The 20924-nt window shown below is 38.4% G+C and overlaps 1 pseudogene; it reads left to right on the top strand.

Annotated features, from left to right (window-relative positions):
* The first annotated feature begins 2751 nt into the window (after positions 1-2751).
* Positions 2752-4703, top strand: LOC103006590 (centromere protein U-like; annotated as a pseudogene).
* The last annotated feature ends 16221 nt before the right edge of the window (positions 4704-20924 follow it).

Here is a 20924-nt window from a genome sequence, read left to right as displayed (position 1 = left end):
AATGTGCATATGTATATCTGTATGCACATACTTATTTTTATTTATATGCCCTAGGTCTCAACCAAGTCAAAATTACATTTAATTCTATATATATTTGAATAATTCAACCTAGATGTCTACCTCTTTATATGTCTCCCAGTGCCAACTAATAATGTACCAATTTCCGACAAAAAAACCCTTTTAATTCTCTGTAAAAGATTCTTTAACCCAATTTGATTTATTCAGTAGTCACAATATGAATATGAATTGACCTGGAGAGATTATTCAGTGTTTTTAAGAGATCTAAACTGTTTCCAATGGCAACCAGAGAATCAGCTTGACATCTCAGACTATGACAACCTTAGAGTTCATCCATATGATGAGCCCAGCAGAGAACTGGGCGGTTTATGCATTTTAATCATTGATAATTTGGGTGGTTGCTGATGAGAAGACTTTAATGTGAGGAACTTGGAGAGTGTCCCAAGGAGAGTTGCCAAGGTAATTAAAACAGCCTTGTAAATCAGTTTTAAGAATATGCCAGGCTGCCCAAGTGACCATCAGCCTGTCTGACCCTCCCCTTCCCTCCCCTGGCCACCCCCATCTATTCAGACGTTCTCAGCCTTAATTGAAATTGACAACACAGTGATGACCAAAATGTGCCATGGTTTATACAGCACATACTACTTCATAATCTCATAGGGAATGTGATACGAAATGATGAGATAGGTCGTTTACACCCTGCCGACTTTCTGAAAGTGTGTTACATAGCCTACATTTAAAAAATGCAATGAGAATTAACACAAGGTAATAGCCAGGCTTGGGCATTTTTAAATGTATATAGGAGAAGGTAAAGAAGTAGAAATTAAATCCCCAAAACTGCTAAATGAAGAAACCTAGGATATGTGGATATAAATGTAGCCTTGACAATATAGCATGGAAGAGAGATGGGGGGAGGGAAAGGAGAAAGCACACTCAGAGTAGGATGAAGGAGTTGGAGGAAGAGATAGTGGAAGCAGAGTGCTGACATATGCTGGGTTCCAGTCTCCATATATTGAGCTGCTCTAGAGCTTTCACGTGTCTCATGTAATCCTCGTGGGATTTGATGAGAACATTGAGACTCAGAGCTGGAGTCTCACCCAAAGTCTCACAACCAGAAAGTGATGGAATATTATGCCTAACTAACCTAAAGCTGTATGACCCCAAAGCCAATACTCCTTCTGCCCCCAAATTCTCAGTCAAAAAGGAATTTATTTAAGGGCACTAAACAATAGAATAAATAGTCTTATGCAAAGCAGTTAATTCATGCATGCAAGGGTGGGTTTATTTTCAGAAGTCAAGTATGTTGTAGAGGTGAGGCATTTGTACACAGTGGTTAAGGGCACAAGATCCAGAATAGGCAAAAAAAAAATTTTGAATCTTAGTTGCATCACTTCCTAGCTGTGTGATCTTTGGCAATTTACTACACCTCTTGGACTTTCACTTTCCCCATCAGAGAAGTGAGAACAGTTATGCCTAGTTGATTGGATGTTGAAAGGATGACACAATGCAATACAGAATGCTTAATAAAGAGCTCTGAACACAGAACTTAATACATGTAAACTATAATAATCTATTTTATTCTCATTCCTATGTAGATGATTATTAAAATGGCCATGATTTCTTTTCTTTTGTTAAAACAGCTTTATTGAGGGGTAATTTACATACCACAAAATTCCCTCATTTTATACCTACAACTCAGTACTTTTTATTAAATTACAGAATTATACAGCCATCACCACAATCTAATATGAAACATTTCCACCATTCCAAAAAGAAATATGCCATTTGTGTTCATCTCCATTCCCACCACCAACCCCAGGGAACCACAAATCTTCTTTTTCTCCCTACCCTTATCCTAGCTTGGACCAAAGGTCAACACTATTAAGAAACATATTAATTAAATATTAATATTTTAAAATACAAGACATAAAAAAAATTTACAAAGAAAATCAGTTATATATTACTCTAAATAATCACTCAAAGTAGAAGGTATAATATTGATGTTAAACCAAACCGACAATAGTGATAAACCTTGCCAACGAAAGCTCATTATTCAGACAACATTTAGTAATAGGTCATAATGCAAATTCTCCTTTGAAAAAGATAAATATATATGTATGCATGTGTATATTCTTCTAAATTTGTGTAACTCTTTACATTTTATAAGTAAAAAAAAGTTTTTGTTTAAAAAAAAGAAAATCAGTTATAAACACAATTGTCAAATCATTTCAAAAATATGATATGGTGAAATATGTGCTTTATTCCTAATGAATTAAATAACAAGATCTAGTGCTGGCTCCAATAACGACTATAATTTTAAGTAATGATGAGTATTAGTGATAATTTGAGTATCTGCAACAAGTATGATATGAAAGAAAGATGATTTCTTTTTTTTTACTAGTCTAAATGGAATAGTTTTTATTGAGTGAAAGATTCTTTAAATTCTATGATGCTTTACAATTTTCAAAAGTTTCACACACATAATTTAATATAATCCCATAATAATCCTTTTTATTTCCACTACCCTTATCTTGCCACTTCCCTCCTCCTTCTCCCCACTGATAGCCACTAGTTCATTCTCTATAAGATGGCCATGATTTTACTGAAGTATTTACAGGTAAAATAACATACTCTCTGGGATTTGTTTCAAAATACTTTAGCTTAAAAAGGGGACTGGAGAGAGTGGTGGGCTGGGATGGCCCCGCCGGGGAGAGTGCGGTGCTCAGGTACGAGATGTTCAAAGAACACTGTAGGAAGAACACACTCCACGGAAGATACCCTCCTCTACACAGCACTCTATATACGCTGATGAAGAATTCTCCAAACACTGCGGATCACCTATCCCCTCAACTCCTCAAGGAAAATAAGCAAAAAGAAGTTTGGACACTTCTGAAATTGAAGCAACTGAAAACGAGTCTGTAAAAAATAGTGCAAAAAAGCCAGGAAGAAAACGCAAGCCCATTAGTGATGAATCTGAAAGCACTGAAGAAAGTGATATAAGAAGAAAAATTAAACCAGCAGACAACATAATACACGACAACATGAAGCTGTTTCAGCTACAGCATCTTCAGAACTTTCAGAGAAACCAGCTGAATCAGTCACGCCTAAAAAGATAGGACCCCTTAGTGCTGAGCTCTCTGTTGAAAAAGAGACCCTGGCAACAGAAAATCAACTGAAAACTCAGAAAAAGATGTTTCGTTGCAAAAGGAAGAAACCAAGAAGTGAAGTCACAGACTCGGATACTTCCTACTGTGTACCTATTTGGTGTTTAAAAGAAAACCAGTGACATCATGGAGTTAGATGTTGTTTTGTCTACATTTGAGAACATCCCCTTAGAGTATAAACAAAAACAGACTCAGAATTTGTAAGGAAGCCATCGACAAATTTCATTCTAATTTGAAAGAAGAACTCATCGAACTGCTTAAAGAAATCCAGATGTTGAAAACTCTGAAAAGGAAGAACACTAAGATGATGTCAGATATCAAAAAGAAAAGGCAACTTTTGTCTTTTTGTGTTTGTTTTTTTCTAATTTCTAACTTGCCTTTTAATTTTCTTTCTTTCTTTCTTTTTGGCTGCGTTGGGTCTTCATTGCTATGCACAGGCTTCCGTAGTTGTGGCTCGTGGGCTGTAGAGTGCAGGCTCAGTAGTTGTGGCGCACAGGCTTAGTTGCTCCACAGCATGTGGGATCTTCCCAGACCAGGGCTCGAACCCATGTCACCTGCACTGGCAGGCAGATTCTTAACCACTGGACCACCAGGGAAGCCCGGGAACCCATTTTTAAAAGGTAGAATTTAAGACATCTAGTTCCCTTTAGCATTTTCTAGCAAGCATGAGCAGTGATACGACCAGCATTTCTAGGATCTATGTAATGAGCTGCAGCCAATAAAATAGTCTCGTTTCTGTTTCATCCAAATTCTGCAGTTTACTCAGTTATTGCCTCTGGCTCCTTGCATAAATAGATCTGGGGATATTTGTCTCCAGTTAAATTACTTTATGAAACTTGAAATTACCTTCAGTATTAGTGTTATCTTTCTTTGAGAAATCAACTGCTAAATAACAAAGAAAATTTTAGCTAAACCTCATCTTACTTACAGATTTCAGCCACAAAAGGATTTTCCACATTTAGTACCAACCCTACCCACCTGTTCTCTATCCTTTTGTAGATAGAACCCATAAAAGGTAAAGTCCAAGTACTCTATGAAGAAATAATGTATTCTAAACAGAAATAGACTCACAGACATAGAAAACAAACTTATGGTTACCAAAGGGAAAAGGGTAGGGAGAGGGATAAATTAGTAGAAGTTTGAGATTAACAGATACAAACTACTATATGAAAAATAGATAAATAACAAGGACCTACTTAAAGCACAGGGAACTATATTCAATATCTTGTAATAACCTATAATGGAAAAGAGTCTGAAATTTATATATATATATATATATATATATATATATATGTATATGTATAACTGAATCATTTTGCCATATACTTGAAACTATCACAACAGTGTAAATCAACTAACTATATTACAATTTAAAAAAAGAAATTATGTATTCTTCCATGAAAATTCTACATACATAAATTCTTTGGTCCTTCCCTTTTTTTCCCTCACAGATATAGCGGAAGCCCGGAGATGTTTAGATCTTTTCCCTTCATCTGCGGTTACCTTCATGGTTACTTGTGATTGAAAGCTTTCCAAAACCCACTTGGGCCTCTGAGCAACACTCCAGCAACTGCACATTAACCTGAGTAACTAGAGACTGCAGCTAACGCACCTCACACCTGTGCTTTCCCCACTGCCAGCCTTTCACACCCACACCTTGTTACTAAAGCAATTTAAAGAACTGTATTCTGAAAAGAAAATATTTTACATGTTATTTTTCCTTTCTAGATGTCTCACTTCAATTAGCTAGGACATTGTTCTCCCCTTACCAGGCTGATTAACCCCTGGTGCTGCCCCATCTGTGTATCTGTGTGCTCCATTTTTCCATTTATCAGCCTTTGGTTGCACTTATCCACTGACCTGTCTATTGCTCCTTCTAGACAAAGAGTTTCTTCAAGGCAAGGGTCATCTCTCACATGCTTCTAAATCACTAAGCATCTGACACAATGCCTGGTGCATAGGAAACGTTCAGAAATTTGTGATGAACACATGGTCCATACTACATTCTGTCCAGTGGGTAAAACCACGTCTGTCACCTAAGTATTTCCACGTCAGCTTTGCTATTCTTAACTTCAGTAACTGCTATGTGCCTAAATATGGATATAAAGTACATATTTATATTGCTCAGTTGGCCCTTTCCATCTGTCTTCTGTTCTAGGAAATTTCCTTTATTTCTCTGAGTATATCCTTCATTCCAGTTCTCATTCCAAGAGACTACCTTTTCTCCTAAAACTCCCATCAATTGAATGTAATTGAATGTTACACCTTCTAAATCTGTCCTCTCTCTCTCTCTCTCTCTCTCTCTCCTGACTTCATATTCATACTTTCCATTTCCTTATCTCTTTGTGCTGTGTTCTAAGAGAAATTTCTTCAGCTTGGGTTCTCAGTGGTATCCACTGGTTCATCTATTAAATTTTTTCCAATACTATATTTCTAACTTACATGCAGTGAAATGTGCAGATTTTAAGTATAGAGTTTGATGAGTTTTAACAAATGTATATATCCACCTTTACATCCAAGAACTCAATTTATTACCCACAGATCCATGCTGAAAGAATGATGAGAAAACAAACTTCAGGAAAAAGAAAATGAAGCTCAGAGGAATAGATACATGCATGAACTATTAGAAAAAATTATTCTTAAGTCTAAATAATTGTTAAAATATTGAAAATAATCTGAAACTAAAATTCCAGTTGAAATCAAGATGGGAGATGGAGAGGGACTTCCCTGGTGGTCCAGTGGTTAAGACTCCACGCTTCCATTGCAGGGGGCATGGGTTCAATCCCTGGTCAGGGAAATAAGATCCCGCATGCCATGGGGCATGGCCAAAAAAAACATCTGCGAATAAAAATGTGTTTAAAAAAAAAGATGGGAGGTGGAGAAAGGAGAGGAAGGAGAAGACATAAAAGCATGCTACATTTTTTGTATTGTTTAATGGAAGGCTACAGAGATACTATTTAACTGCAGACATTAGAACAATACATTTAATATGGAGACACAAAAGACCCCAAATAGCCAAAGCAGTCTTGAGGGAAAAAAACGGAGCTGGAGGAATCAGATTCCCTGACTTCAGACTACACTACAAAGCTACAGTGATCAAAACAATATGGTACTGGCACAAAAACAGAAATATAGATCAAGGGAACAGGATAGAAAGCCCAGAGATAAACCCACGCACCTATGGTCAATTAATCTATGACAAAGGAGGCAAAGATATACAATGGAGGAAAGACAGTCTCTTCAATAAGTGGTGCTGGGAAAACTAGACAGCTACATGTAAAAGAATGAAATTAGAACATTCCCTAACACCATACACAAAAATAAACTCAAAATGGATTAGAGACCTAAACCTAAGACCGGACACTATAAAGCTCTTAGAGGAAAACATAGGAAGAACACTCTTTGACATAAATCACAGCAAGTTCTTTTTTGATCCACCTCTTAGAGTAATGGAAATAAAACTAAAAATAAACAAATGAGACCTACTGAAACTTAAAAGCTTTTGCAAAGCAAAAGAAACTACAAGCAAGATGAAAAATCATCCCTCAGAATGGGAGAAAATATTTGCAAACCAATCAACGGACAAAGGATTAATCTCCAAAATATATAAACAGCTCATGCAGCTCAATATTAGAAAAACAAACAACACAATCAAAAAATGGGCAGAAGACCTAAATAGACATGTCTCCAAAGAAGACATACAGATGGCCAAGAAGCACATGAAAAGCTGCTCAACATCACTAATTATTAGAGAAATGCAAATCCAAACTACAATGAGGTATTACCTCACACCAGTTAGAATGGGCATCATCAGAAAATCTACAAACAACAAATGCTGGAGAGGAGGTGGAGGAAAGGGAACCCTCTTGCACTGTTGGTGGGAATGTAAATTGATACAGCCACTATGGAGAACAGTATGGAGCTTCCTTAAAAAACTAAAAATAGAATTACCATATGACCCAGCAATCCCAGTACTGGGCATATACCCAGAGAAAACAATAATTCAAAAAGACACATGCACCCCAATGTTCATTGCAGCACTATTTACAATAGCCAGGTCATGGAAGCAACCTAAATGCCCATCAACAGACAAATGGATAAAGAAGAAGTGGTACATATATACAATGGAATATTACTCAGCCATAAAAAGGAGTGAAATTGAGTCATTTGTAGAGACGTGGATGAATCTAGAGACTGTCATACAGAGTGAAGTAAGTCAGAAAGAGAAAAACAAATATTGTATATTAACACATATATGTGGAACTTAGAAAAATGGTACAGATGAACCGGTTTGCAGGGCAGAAATTGAGACACGGATGTAGAGAACAACTGTATGGACACCAAGGGGGGGAAGCAGCGTGGGGGGTGGTGGGGGTGGTGTGATGAATTGAGAGATTGGGATTGACATGTATACACTAATATGTATAAAATGGATAACTAATAAGAACCTGCTGTATAAAAAAATAAATAAAATAAAATTCAAAAAAAAAGAACAATACATTTAAGTGTCCATGTTAAAATCTAAAAGTAATCATAGTAGAGTAATGAAAAAATGGACACCACATCAGAGCAGTTTGGTAAGGCCACTGTGAGAAGGTACTACTTGAGCTAAGACCCAAAGGGTGAGAAGGATCCTGTGATGCAAAGATCTAGGGAAAGCATATTTTAGGCAGAGGAAATAGCATGTGCAAATGTCTGGAGGCAGCAGAAGGATTGGCGTGTTTGAGAACCAGAGAGGAGGCCAGTATAGCTGGAGTGCCAAACAAGAGTGAGAAAGAAACACTTAGATCTGAAAGGTAGGAAAGAGTCAGACCATGCGAGGCCTTTACACAATGTTAAAGGGTTTGGATTTTATTCTAATTTTTGAGGGGCGACCCTGAAGTGAGTTTTGTTTGTTTGTTTGTTTTATTGACATATAGTTGATTCACAATATTATATACATTTCAGGTGTACAACATAGTGATTCACAATTTTTAAAGTTTATGGTCCATTTAAAGTTATTATAAAATATTGGCTGTATTCTCTGTGTTGTACAATATATCCTTGTAGCTTATTTACTTCATACATGGTAGTTTGTACCTGTTAATTCCCTCCCCTTATCTTGTCCCCTCCCCCTTCCCTCTCCCCACTGGTAACCACTAGTTTGTTCTCTATATCTGTGAGTCTGTTTCTTTTTTGTTGTATTCACTAGTTTGTTTCATTTTTTTTAGATTCCACATATAAGTGATATCATAGAGTATTTGTCTTTCTCTTGCATTTCTCTGATGATTCGCATCTTTTCACATGCCTGTTAGCCATCTGCATGTCTTCTTTGGAAAAATGTCTATTCAGTTCTTCTGCCCATTTTTTAATTGGGTTGTTTGTTTTTTTGATATTGAGTTGTATGAGCTGTTTATAGATTTTGGATATTAGCCCCTTATCAGTCATATCATTTGCAAATATTTTCTCCCATTCAGTAGGTTGTCTTTTCATATTGTTGATGGTTTCCTTTGCTGTGAAAAAGCTTTTAAGTTTAATTAGGTCCCATTTGTTTATTCTTGTTTTTGTTTCTTTTGCCTTTGAAAACAAAAAAAAAAGTATTGCTTCAGTATATGTCAAAGAGTGTTCTCCTTTGTTTCTTCTAGAAGTCGTATGGTTTCAGGTCTTACACTTAGGTGTTTAATCCATTTCGAGTTTATTTCTGTTTATAGTATTAGAGAATGTTCTAAATTCATTCTTTTACATGTAGCTGTCCAGTTTTCCCAGCATCATTTGTTGAGGAGACTGTCTTTTCTCCACTGTACATTCTTGCCTCCTTTGTCATAGACTAGTTGACCATAAGTGAATGTGTTATAAAATCATTATGGAGAACAAGTTTCAGAGAAAGAAAAGTGGAATCCAAGAGGCTAAGTCAGAGATGATGGAGATTGGATTGGGAAATGGCAATGGAGATAGAAATGAATGGATCAGGGGAAACTTTTAGAGGGAACGTTGACAGTCCCTGGTGATGGGCTGGGCATGAGGGTGAGGGAAAGGAGAAAGTTAAAGATGATTCCCAGGCTTCTGGGTTTTACAATCAGGTGAATTGTTTTTACAGTTGGGTAAATGGTTTCTATAATTGAGTGAGTGGATTTTATAATTGGGTGACCCTTACTGAGTTGGGAAAGTAATTTGAGAAGAGAACAAGGAGAGAAGACCACAGGCCTCCTTTACATGCATCCAGATGCCCTTTTAGATGCCTACGTGCAGGTGTTTGTCCACAAACCTGGGGTTCTTTTTTTTTTATTGAAGTATAGTTGATTTACTATGTTATGTGAGTTTCAGGTTACAGCAAAGTGATTCAGTTATATGTATGTATATATATTTTTTATACATATATATAAATATATATACATATATATTCTTTTTCAGATTCTTTTCCATTGTAGTTTTTTATAAGATATTGAATATAGTTCCCTGTGTTATACAGTTGGACCTTGTTGTTTATCTATTTCATACATATTAGTGTTTATCTGCTAATCCCAAACTCCTCCTTTATCCCTCCCCTACCCACATTCCCCTTTGGTAACCATAAGTTTGTTTTCTATGTCTGTGACTTTATTTCTGTTTTGTAAATAAGTTCATTTGTATCATTTTTTAGCTTCGACGTATAAGCAATTCCCATGTGTTCCTCCGCCAACATGGAAACGTCAACTTTTATTTCCCTGAATACCAAACTACGTTCTTATGAGCTCTGAACACACAGAGTACAAGATACTCTGTTCATTTGGCAGAAATGGCATTCCTCCCCCAAAAGGCACTAGTATCTTTACTGGGGGTTGATGCACAAACTTGAATAGAAAAAATGATTTTCACAACATCCACCTGAAGTTTAGCATTTCCTTCAATTCTGAATGTAGGCAAAAAACTGCATTATTATTTGCTATACCTGTGACTGTGTTACAAATAAAATTACAAATATTTTCCTATCACATCAGAGGTGTTCCAAGTATCTCAAAATGTTATTTATGCTTATCATTACTTTGAAATATGCCAGTTATTTGACCTGACACTAGATCTTTTTATTTAATGTGCTATTAAATAATATGATATTTAATATCACAATATTTTAAAGATTTGATAATTTTTTTCAGTATAATTTGTTTACTTTGTAATCCCATGCATTTTATTTTATGCATTTAAAAACATTATTCTGAGAAGAAACCCACAAGGTTTACCAGACTCATAAAGTTTGTCAAGTGCTTAAAACATGCCCAGTTCCTATTAGCACTACATAAGTTTTAATTAAACAAATAAAAATAAATTTCATGGGTTACTGGTGGGAGGGGGTTACAGAGTCATGGACTGGGAAGGCTAGGAATGGAGAATAGCAAGTGAAAAAGGAAACAGGAAAAATATAATTTCACTAAATAAAATCCCAATATGTGTGATATGATCCCACTAATGCCTGTTTATATAATTTTATGCTTATTTATAAAGCAAAATTGTAAAACAATGAGCAAATTTTAAATCTCTTATAAGTGTTGGAAGTCACTTTCCTAACGCTGTCTTCAGAGTTCAAAGATAAAATACTCAATAAAAAGCCAGAGTTAAGGCATCTGCAGAAAGACCAAACATAGCAAATTCAGCCACAGAGATGATACACCCTGCCTTTCTCTGAGTGTAGAACCAGTCCCAAGTTACTGAATTTCAGGAGATTTTCATTAAAAAATAAGATAGGTGAGAAGTTAAGGAAAACATTATCATCTGTTCTGTGAAAATCTCTTTCAAAACACTTACGGTTTCTTGGCAGTTCACTTGAGAACAACAACAAAAAAGAGGCAAATACTGTGTTATAAGATATATTATGAGAAAGCCAGGCCACACCTTCAGAGTCCACCAGGGTCCTTCCCCAGGATCCCCATCACCCACAGACCTCCTGGCATGGGTGACGCTCTCTGATCTCGCCATGTCTGAGGACTCTTCCCTTTCAGTCCGTTAAGTCCAAAGTGAGCCTCAGTCTTTCCGGGTTATCCTTCTTGCAAAGAGGAGAGTCATAGGATACCAAGGGTCCCCAACCCCTGGGATCTAATACCTGATGATCTGAGGTGGAGCTGATGTAATAATAATAGAAATAAAGTGCACAATAAATGTAATGCCCTTGAATCATCCCGAAACCATCCCCAACCTACAGTCCTTGGAAAATTGTCTTCCACGAAAACGGCCCCTGGTGCCAAAAAGGTTGGGGACCGCTGGACCATTATACGGTAGGCACCATCCACTAAGCTTCCATCTACCCTCGATCCATTTTCCTTACTGCAGCCAAAATCATTGTTTCTAAACACAAATGTGATTCTCTCAAACTCTCCCTCCAAAAACCTTTTAGTCTCCCCCATTTCTCTTTGGATCTGGACAAAACTCCTTCATGTGGCTCCAACGCCCTGCGCTGTCTCAACTGAGCCCACCTCTCCAGCCTGACCCACCACCATGTTCCCTGCATCTGTGCTCTGCACACTCGGCCCTCCTGTCACCTGACCTCCCTGAGCCTCCCTCTCCTTGGGTCCCTTTGCATGTGCTCATGCCTCTGACTGGAATGTCCTCCCACCTCCTCACCAAGATAGAGCCTGTGAATCTTTGAGACCCAACCTCCATCCCAGTTTCTTCATGCTTTAGCCTCTCTGAGATTAGAGTGTGTCCTACAAGTAAGTGGAGTCTTGTGAGTACTGTTGGCCCAGATGCAAGTCAATTCTTCCAACAAGAATTGCGTTTGCCTCTGCCAGTCATCTCAGGGAACTGCCAATCTGAAATCACTTTAAATTCTCTCCTTGAGTTTTGGGACCTATTATTAATGTGAATTCAGATGGAGAACACTTAAGCACTGACTTGACATTGAAATTCTCGGGAGAGTTTTCTTTTCCTCCTTCAGCTCAGTGCCGACATTGAGACAAGTAAATTTCCTTGCTGTCCCTTTCCGTGAGATCATTTATTTCTCACTTGCCCTTTTATTGCAGGGGGCATCCCAGCTTCAGGTGGAGGTTCCCTTTTAGGAATTCCATTGTGGTTGATTTTTTTCTTAGTGGTACATAGAATAACCATGCATCATATAAAAACTGCCTCTAAGTTTTGATGAAATACAGAGGTTCAAATTCCCCAGTTAGAGGCTTTCTTGGTATTCTATATGTCCCCAGTTTTCCCACTCATCACAGTGTAACTTCAGCTTTGTTTCTGTGAGTGGTTAAATCTACCTCCCTTTCTAAACTATAAGCTCTGTGAGGACTGAGACATGAGACTCTATTTTTGTCATCATGGCAATTCTAGAGTCTTCTACATATTTTTCCAGCTCATACACACTTTGAGCTACTTCATTCAGTTCTGGGATCAGAATTATCATTGTCATTCTAAAGAGTATAATCCCAATGCACAGGGTATCACAGAGCTTTCTGAACAATACCTGACATATCCTCCTCAGATGCTCAAACGTGACGATATGAATTGACCAGGGGGTTAAATTATAACAGAACTGTGGCAGAGTCAAAGCCCAAACTGGGGCCATGATTTCCATGTTCTTGGTACATAGAGGCTTTCTACTTTCTGCAGATTAGAACCTCCCAAAGTTTCCCAGCTTGGCTAGAACTTACTGTTCACTCCTCAAACCCGAATCCCATGAAAGCTAAGTTCTCTCCTTTGTCAATTAACAGAGTATTATGCATTCTTCCAAAAAGGAAAAAATGAGACCATTTCTCCCTCCCTGCTTCCCCATTCCATTATAAAACTAATCATATTCAGATATTGCACCAGTTCCTCCTTCAGACATCATATAATAAGGTAATGCTTATGGGTATAAAAATCATTTAATACATTAATGCATTTTTTCAAGCTTAACATTATTTACTAAAATCTTTATTACCCAAAGCATGGAGTGAAAAGGAAGGATGGAGTCAGTTAATACTAATGAGGATTTATTTACTAGTTGTTCCTGTTAGGAAGTAAAGATGACTACCATTTCCTTTCAAATAAAGAAAAGTGAATGGGTTTCCTAAGACAGAGTTGATGATCCAGGAATCATCTTGGATAATAATAATAGTTTTTTGCTTGGGGCTTACCACAAACGGTAAATGCTACTATTGTGCCTTTTAACAAATGGGGAAATCATGTAACTGTAATCAAGCATAGCTGGAAATAGGTGCTCAAATATTGTATTCAGGACTCTCTCTCTCCCTCTAACTCTTGGCTCTACTTGATTCCATGTTAGCTTTATTTCCTAAAAGGCAATTACCATGTAATGAAAAAATCCCCAACAATCCGTATTTAATTGTCTTCATACCTTACAATCTCAGAAGGTGAGAGATCTTTTATGACTTTAATTTCCCAAGAGACTATTTGCCCAGAGTCCCCAGACAGGGAGGAGGTTTCTTGCCACATCAGTGGGTCTGTGGAAAGGATCCCTTTAGTCCCTTTTCACTAAAGAACAGCTGTTCAAGTCGTTAACGCTGCATAACAAATCACTAAATTTTAAGCGACTTAAAATAACATAAATGATCATTTTCTTATCTCATGTGGGTGAGAAATTTGACACTGGCTCTATGGGCAGTTCTGGCTCAATATCTCTGAAGCATTTGCAGTACTAGGTGACTGCAGCTGGAAGTGGGGTGGGGAGGTGGGGTGGAGGCCAGCAGGAGCAGATGGGTGCTGGCCAGGCATCGCTCTAAGTGTAGTTCCAGGGCTTCTCCAAGTGGTCTCTCCACATGCGATAATTTGGGCTTCTTCATGGCACGGTGGCCTTGGGGCAGTTGGACAGCTTTCATGGCAGCACAGGCCCCCAGCACGAGTGTTCCAACCAGCAACTGGAAGATGCACCACATTTTCTGACCGAGACCTGGAAATCATGGAACATCACTTCCACTGACCAATTCTATTGGTTAAAAGTGAGACATAAGAGATTCAAGGGAAGGGGAATTAGATTCCACCTTTGATGAAGGAGGGACAAGTTTCTACAAAACCATGTGGACTAAGAAATATTCTTATGACCATCTCTGGAGAATGCAATCTGCCACAGCAGCCCTTACAGAGCCCTGGCTGGACATAAGAGCTTCAGTTCTGACGTGTATCCCACACAGGCCCAGGTTATCAGGATATCATGCTGCAAGCATGTTTCTCTAACTTCAAATTACATGTCTTCTCTAACTTTGTTTTAAGTGAAGTACCCACAGATTTCCATCTCTTTTTTTAAAGGTATGATTTAGTTTTGCTGTTGTTCTTGTATTCTATCCATCAGGTCCATGTGTTAGTAATGGGCGGAAAAAAAGTGTTAGTCCAGTCCCCGTGCCCAAAACTAGATTTCAGTTCTGTTCCTAATCTCTGAAACTTCAGTCTCGTTCAGCAAAAATCTCCACCAAATTTAAATCAGGTTATTCTTTATTTTTTAACTTGAGAGAATAAAGCATATGAAACTCTTGGGTTTTCTTTTTAGTTCTCTTGTCAAAAGTGAATCCTGATATAAGGAGTAGACGAGTTTTGAGCAAAATAAGCAAAATAGAGTCACACAAAAAATACGAGAAAGTCTTGAAAGCAAGCAGAGAGAAAAGACATATGGCCTACAAATAAACAATAATTAGTCAGAAAGCAGTTATTTCTAAAGTAACCATGTAAACTAAAATACAGTGAATATTGCCAACATGCTGAGTGACAATAATTATCAAATTGTCAAGCAAACTTCCACATCCAACTAAAACATGTGATTGAAAATAAAATGCGATTGAGGGTATGACCAAGATGGCAGAGTGGGAAGACTCCGAACTCACCTCCTCTGCAGGCACACCAAAATTACAACTTACAGAGCAACTATCTATGAGAACGACCAGAAAAGATTTTCCAAAACTGAAGATATAAAGAAGGAACCACAATGAGATGGGTAGTGGCAGCAGAGACACAGCTTAGTCAGGACCCACACCCGTGAGTGGGTGACCCCCAAACAGGAGAAATATCACAATTGCAGAGGTTCTCCCCAAGAAACAAGCAGCCCCAGGCTCATACTGGGCTCCTTGGCCAGGGGTCCTGCACCAGGAACACAAACCCCCAAAACGTCTGGCTTTGAAAACTAGTAGGGCTTAAGTTTGGGAGCCAGAGTACTATAAGATACACATGCACATGCAAAACCTCACATGTTCTGAGTCCCAATGCAGAGGCAGTAATTGGAAAGAAGCCTGGGTCAGACCCACTTGCTGACCTTGGAGATCCTGCCAGAGGGACAGGAGGCAACTGGGACTCCCCCGGGGATGAAGACACTGGTGGCAGCCATATCGGGGAGTTCATTGTACCGCAATGATGCCAGCACTGGCGCATGCCATTTTGGAATCTACCATCTAGCCTATTAGTGCCAGAGGCATACTCGCCCACCAACAAACCAGCACTAGCCTCGCACCCCTCTGGGGCATGCAGGCAGCCTCGTAGCAACATGGCCCCATCCGCCAGCAGGCCCTCAGTGGATGGAGGGAGGTTGGAGCCTGGATTTTCATTGTTGGAGTGGGTGGTTATAGATAAGCAAGGAACGAGGTCTAGAATGATCCATGCGGTAATGGAGTCAGAGACATCCACGTGCCACAGTGTTCATTGCAGCTCTATTTACAACAGCCAGGACATGGAAGCAACTTAAGTGTCCATCAACAGATGAATGGATAAAGAAGATGTGGCACATATATACAATGGAATATTACTCAGCCATAAAAAGAAACGAAATTGAGTTATTTGTAGTGAGATGGATGGACCTAGAGTCTGTCATACAGAGTGAAGTAAGTCAGAAAGAGAAAAACAAATACCGTATGCTAACACATATATATGGAATCTAAAAAAAAAAAAAATGGTCATGAAGAATCTAGGGGCAAGATGGGACTAAAGACACAGACCTACTAGAGAATGGACTTGAGGATACGGGGAGGGGGAAGGGTAAGCTGGGACAAAGTGAGAGAGTGGCATGGACATATATACACTACCAAACATAAAATAGATAGCTAGTGGGAAGCAGCCACATAGCACAGGGAGATCAGCTCGGTGCTTTGTGACCACCTAGAGGGGTGGGATAGGGAGGGTGGGAGGGAGGGAGACGCAAGAGGGAGGAGATATGGGGATATATGTATACGTATAGCTGATTCACTTTGTTATACAGCAGAAACTAACACACCATTGTAAAGCAATTATACTCCAATAAAGATGTTAAAAAAAAAATGGAGTCAGAGACATCAATATAAACTCATGTTTAGCTTAATGTACATACAAATATTTATACATAGAAATATTTGCAGATATGTGTATATACATGGATTAATATTCACATGTATATTTGCTTGCTCTATCAGCCAAGAGGACACAGAAGCAAAGATACCCCTGTAGAAACTAACACACTTAGTGCCCAGAACTTGGTTCCCCCTAGCATTCTCTACTAAAAGGGCTGGTTAGGGCTCCTTAGAGAAATGGCTAATTCTATGACTGGGGCAGAAAATATACAAGATGAGCCTGGAGCATCTTATAGTGCCAGAAAATTCAAAAGTGCTAAAAACAAACAAACAAACAAAAAAACCACACTGGAATGTTTTGAGCAACAAAATTAAATAGCATGGGGTTATAACCCAAAGTATAGAATAAATATCTATGATATAAATAAATGATGAAATAGACATATAAATGGGGGGTGATAGACAAATCTCCCATGAAGAAGAATTGCAAATAATTTGTGTAGACACTCCACTCTCAGAGAGGTAGAACATAACCTCCCACTTAATTGTGGGCTGCACATGGTGACTGCCTGCCATAGAGAACAGTATGGAAAAGGGTAAAAAAGAGTAACTTGACTGTAGAGAAACTTGAAAACACTACCTTAGCCAGGTGATCAAGGCCAACATCAACAGTGATAAATAATGTTGAGAGTATATTCTTTAGATGTGATGTGATGAGGATAACACTTTACCTCTGTGGTCTTCCCCCCAGAACACATAACTGCAGTCTAACCATGAGGGAAAAAATCAGACAATTCTCAATTGAGGGATATTCTACAAAATACCTGACTGGCACTCCTCAAAACTGTCCAGGTCATCAGAAACAAGTAATGTCTGAGAAACTATTATCATAGCCAAGAGGAGCCTAAGGAGACATGACCACTAAATGGAATGTGGTGTCCTGGATGGGATCCTGGGGCAGAAAAAGGACATTAGGTAAAAACAAAGAGATCTGAATAAAGTGTGGATTTTAGTTAATGATACTGTATCAGTATTGGTTCATTCATTGTCATGGACCTTAGTTAATTATTAAGAAGTTAATAATAAGGGAATCAGTGCGGGGAACTATCTTCACATTTTTTCTGTAAACCTAATACGGTTCTAAAATTAAAATTTTATTTTTAAAAATAAAGTGAATGCTACCCAAAGAGAAGGAATGCATGCACGCCTGAGCAGAGAGCAGGCGTGTAAATAGTAAAAGAGTTATACCAACAGGGAGGGTGAATGGTGGAGAGCTAGTACACATAAAGCAAAGGCACAGAATTGCCAGAAAGCTTAACACTTTGTCACTCCAAGTGTGACCTCTAACCAGCAACACTTTATCACGTGGAAACATTAGAAATGCAGAGTATCAGGCCCAACCCCAACTTACTGAATAAGAATTTGCATTTTAACAAGCTCTATAGGTGATTTATATGCACTTTAAAATTTAAAAGGCACCAACTTAATGACTATCAAACAAATACAGATTGTCTGTTCATCCTCTGTCCTCCCCAAACCCCACCTCTCCCCAGCAAAATTCTTTCACCTATAAAGCTCAGTAAATCGGTTTTTCTTTTTCTTTTTATCTTTTTAAATTTGTTATACGATTTTTAAAGGTTACTTTTCATTTACAGTTATTACAAATATTGGCTATTTCCCCCGTGTTGTACAATACATCCTTGAGCTTATCTTACACCCAACAGTTTGTACCCCAATTTTCAACCCCGATATTGCTCCTCCCTCTTCCCTCTCCCCATCGATAACCACTGGTTTGTTCTCTATATCTGTGAGTCTGCTTCTTTTTTGTTATATTCACTAGTTTGTTGTCTTTTTTAGATTCCACATATAAGTGACCTCATACAGTTCAATAATTCAGTTTTTCTGACAGACATCCTTTACTACAAAAGTCGATGAACTTACCAAGGATTCTAATTGTGAAAATATTTCTAACAGAACAAATTACAGGCTGGATCTCTGGACAAAGACAACACTTTTAGTCTTAATTTAAATTCTGTACTAGTTAACTCTCCCTCAAACAACTTAGAGAGTTGGTATGGGGAGTTCTTTTGTTAAAAAATAATTGTTTATTGATCGTTTTGAAGTATTGATATATGTAAGCTTACTCCAGGAGAGAAAGAAGAAGGCTTTCCCTCTGCCCAGATGAAGGTGTGTTCACCTCTATCTACAGAGTGGAAAATCAGGCAAAGTAATTACAGGTGGAATAAGGGCTGTAAGTTCCAGATTACTCTCAGGAAACATTTCTGAGTCTAAATGTACTTTTTAATTATCTCTTCCAATAGCACCATGCTAATTGGCTAATTTGGAAATGATATGAGACCCCGTGTGCTTTAAAGAAAATCTGTTTGTTTATATATTTATTTGCACCTGAGACTGTCTTATTGCTGGCAGGACAGATATTATTAAAACAGAATCACCTGCTTATTTTAACCAGATTTTTTTTTTTTAACGAACATACATGAATTGGATTATCCCTAGGGTTTCAGGAGGAAGTATTGGCATTTTGAGTGATGGGAAATTGCCACTTAGCCAGGAAATAAATGAGCTTTAAAAAGATCCCATTATTTTTTACAAGGTTATTATTGTAAATGTTTCATAATAGAAGAAATGCCCTTCAAGTTTACCCTCATTGTTGGTTAATGATTGGGGTGTTAACCTCTAAGGAGTCCAGCTCTTCACATCAAGCCACAGTGAGTTTTCATAAGTGGTATTACATAAAATAAAATTACCTTTTATTGGTCCCCATAATATTTCCAACAAGTTCCTCCATTTGTTAGCTATGTTGTGAGGAAAATTTATTGAGTTTATTTGTCTGGGCTAGGAAACAGTGGCTTTTTAAAGTTTTTATGAGTTGAACATATTTTACTATTAACAAGACCATCCTGAACTCTGTAGAAACATGATTTAGGTGAAAACGTGGTGATATATTTGGATATTTATTTATATTTCACATGAATATTTCACATTGCTGTACCTGTTTCACTAAGAGATGGAACTTCATGATCCAAACAGACTTCCCCTCTAGCTTACTATTGAAAATGTTCCTTTCCAGTCTAATTACTGCCACTAAATAATAAAAGAGGAAACTGCTAGGATCACCCTGGATTTCGGAAAGTGCAGTGGTAGACAGTCTCCTCCCTCCAGCTTGACATTCTCCTTTTTTCTGAAAGTATTATTGAACGGGCTGCTGCTCTTCTGCACTGTGAGCTGGACCTCATCGCGAAGTTTAGAAATGTTAGGGTGCCCCCTACCGTTGCAAATGGGGAAGCACGGTTCTTCGCTGTTGCATTCGGGGAACAGGATTCTTCCAAAAGGAGTTCTTAACCAAAGTTCACATAAGTGATGGTTAGTCACATGGAAGGAAGGTAAAGAGGGAGGAAGGGAGGAAGGGAAAGGGGAGGGAAGGAAGGAAGGAAGGAAGGAAGGAAGGAAGGAAGGGAGGGAGGGAAGAAGGGAGGGAGGGAGAGAGGGAGGGAGGGAGGGAGGGAGAAATAATAACCCTACCTAAGGATAAATTTAAAATTTTGGAGCAGAGCTACTTTAACTTTCAGCCTGGTCTAGAGATCCATCTAGAGATCCATCCATGAAGGGAGCAGGGGTTTGAATATTACACCACCAAAAATATATGTGTATGTGCACTTTTCTAAAATGATAGTGTGTAGCTTTCATTATATTTCAAAGGGATATGTAACCAGGGTCACTCTCTCTCTGCCACCTTCCCTGTCACCTTTTTTGGTAACGTCAACATCCCTGGAGGTGGTCCTCCTACTTAACACCAGACTTCCCATTTTTTGAACTCCTCTCCTTCAGTGATCTTGTTCTCCAACCGACTTCAGTCACTCACGCTCATTGTCACACCCCAAACATTATTACCAACAACCCTACCATCTCCAGGATCTCACGTGCAAGCGCTCCACTCTCTGATCACCATCTCCTATTTTTCTAGCTTCTTTTTTGTGATACTTCTCCACAATTCTTGACCCGCTGGAATGGTCCAATCCATTGACCCTGCCATTTTTCACTACCGTTTCACTCCTGAACTTCCTCTTTACCCATCTTAGTTTCCATGGTAATCACTAGAATCGTTTCCTAGCATGCACTCAGCTCCTATATCCCCCCACCATCTTATTCACCAGGAGAAATTCCTACCCTTGCTAAATCCAGAGCTCCACTTACTCCACGTCTGAAGTTCAGTGGTTGCATATGAAAGAACTAACTGAAGATAAACACAAAACCGAGTAATCAGTCTCACCTTGGATTTGTAATCTCCAAATTCAAGAAGGCTGGCAATTTCGGTATATTATTGATAAACTGAACTTTATCACAGTTTGAAACTTCTGTTCTTTTTTAAATTTAAAAATATCTTCAAAGCACAAAGCTGAGGGACTTCCCTGGTGGTCCAGTGGTTAAGAATTCACCTTCCAATGCAGGGGACGTGGGTTCGATCCCTGGTCAGGGAACTAAGATCCCACATGCCGTGGGGCAACTAAGCCCGCACACCACAACTACTGAGCCC

Source organism: Balaenoptera acutorostrata, chromosome 4, assembly GCF_949987535.1.
Source record: "Balaenoptera acutorostrata chromosome 4, mBalAcu1.1, whole genome shotgun sequence".
NCBI classification, from domain to species: domain Eukaryota; kingdom Metazoa; phylum Chordata; class Mammalia; order Artiodactyla; family Balaenopteridae; genus Balaenoptera; species Balaenoptera acutorostrata.
Note: the sequence above shows the minus strand (reverse complement) of the source record. Positions and strands in the feature narration are given on the sequence as shown.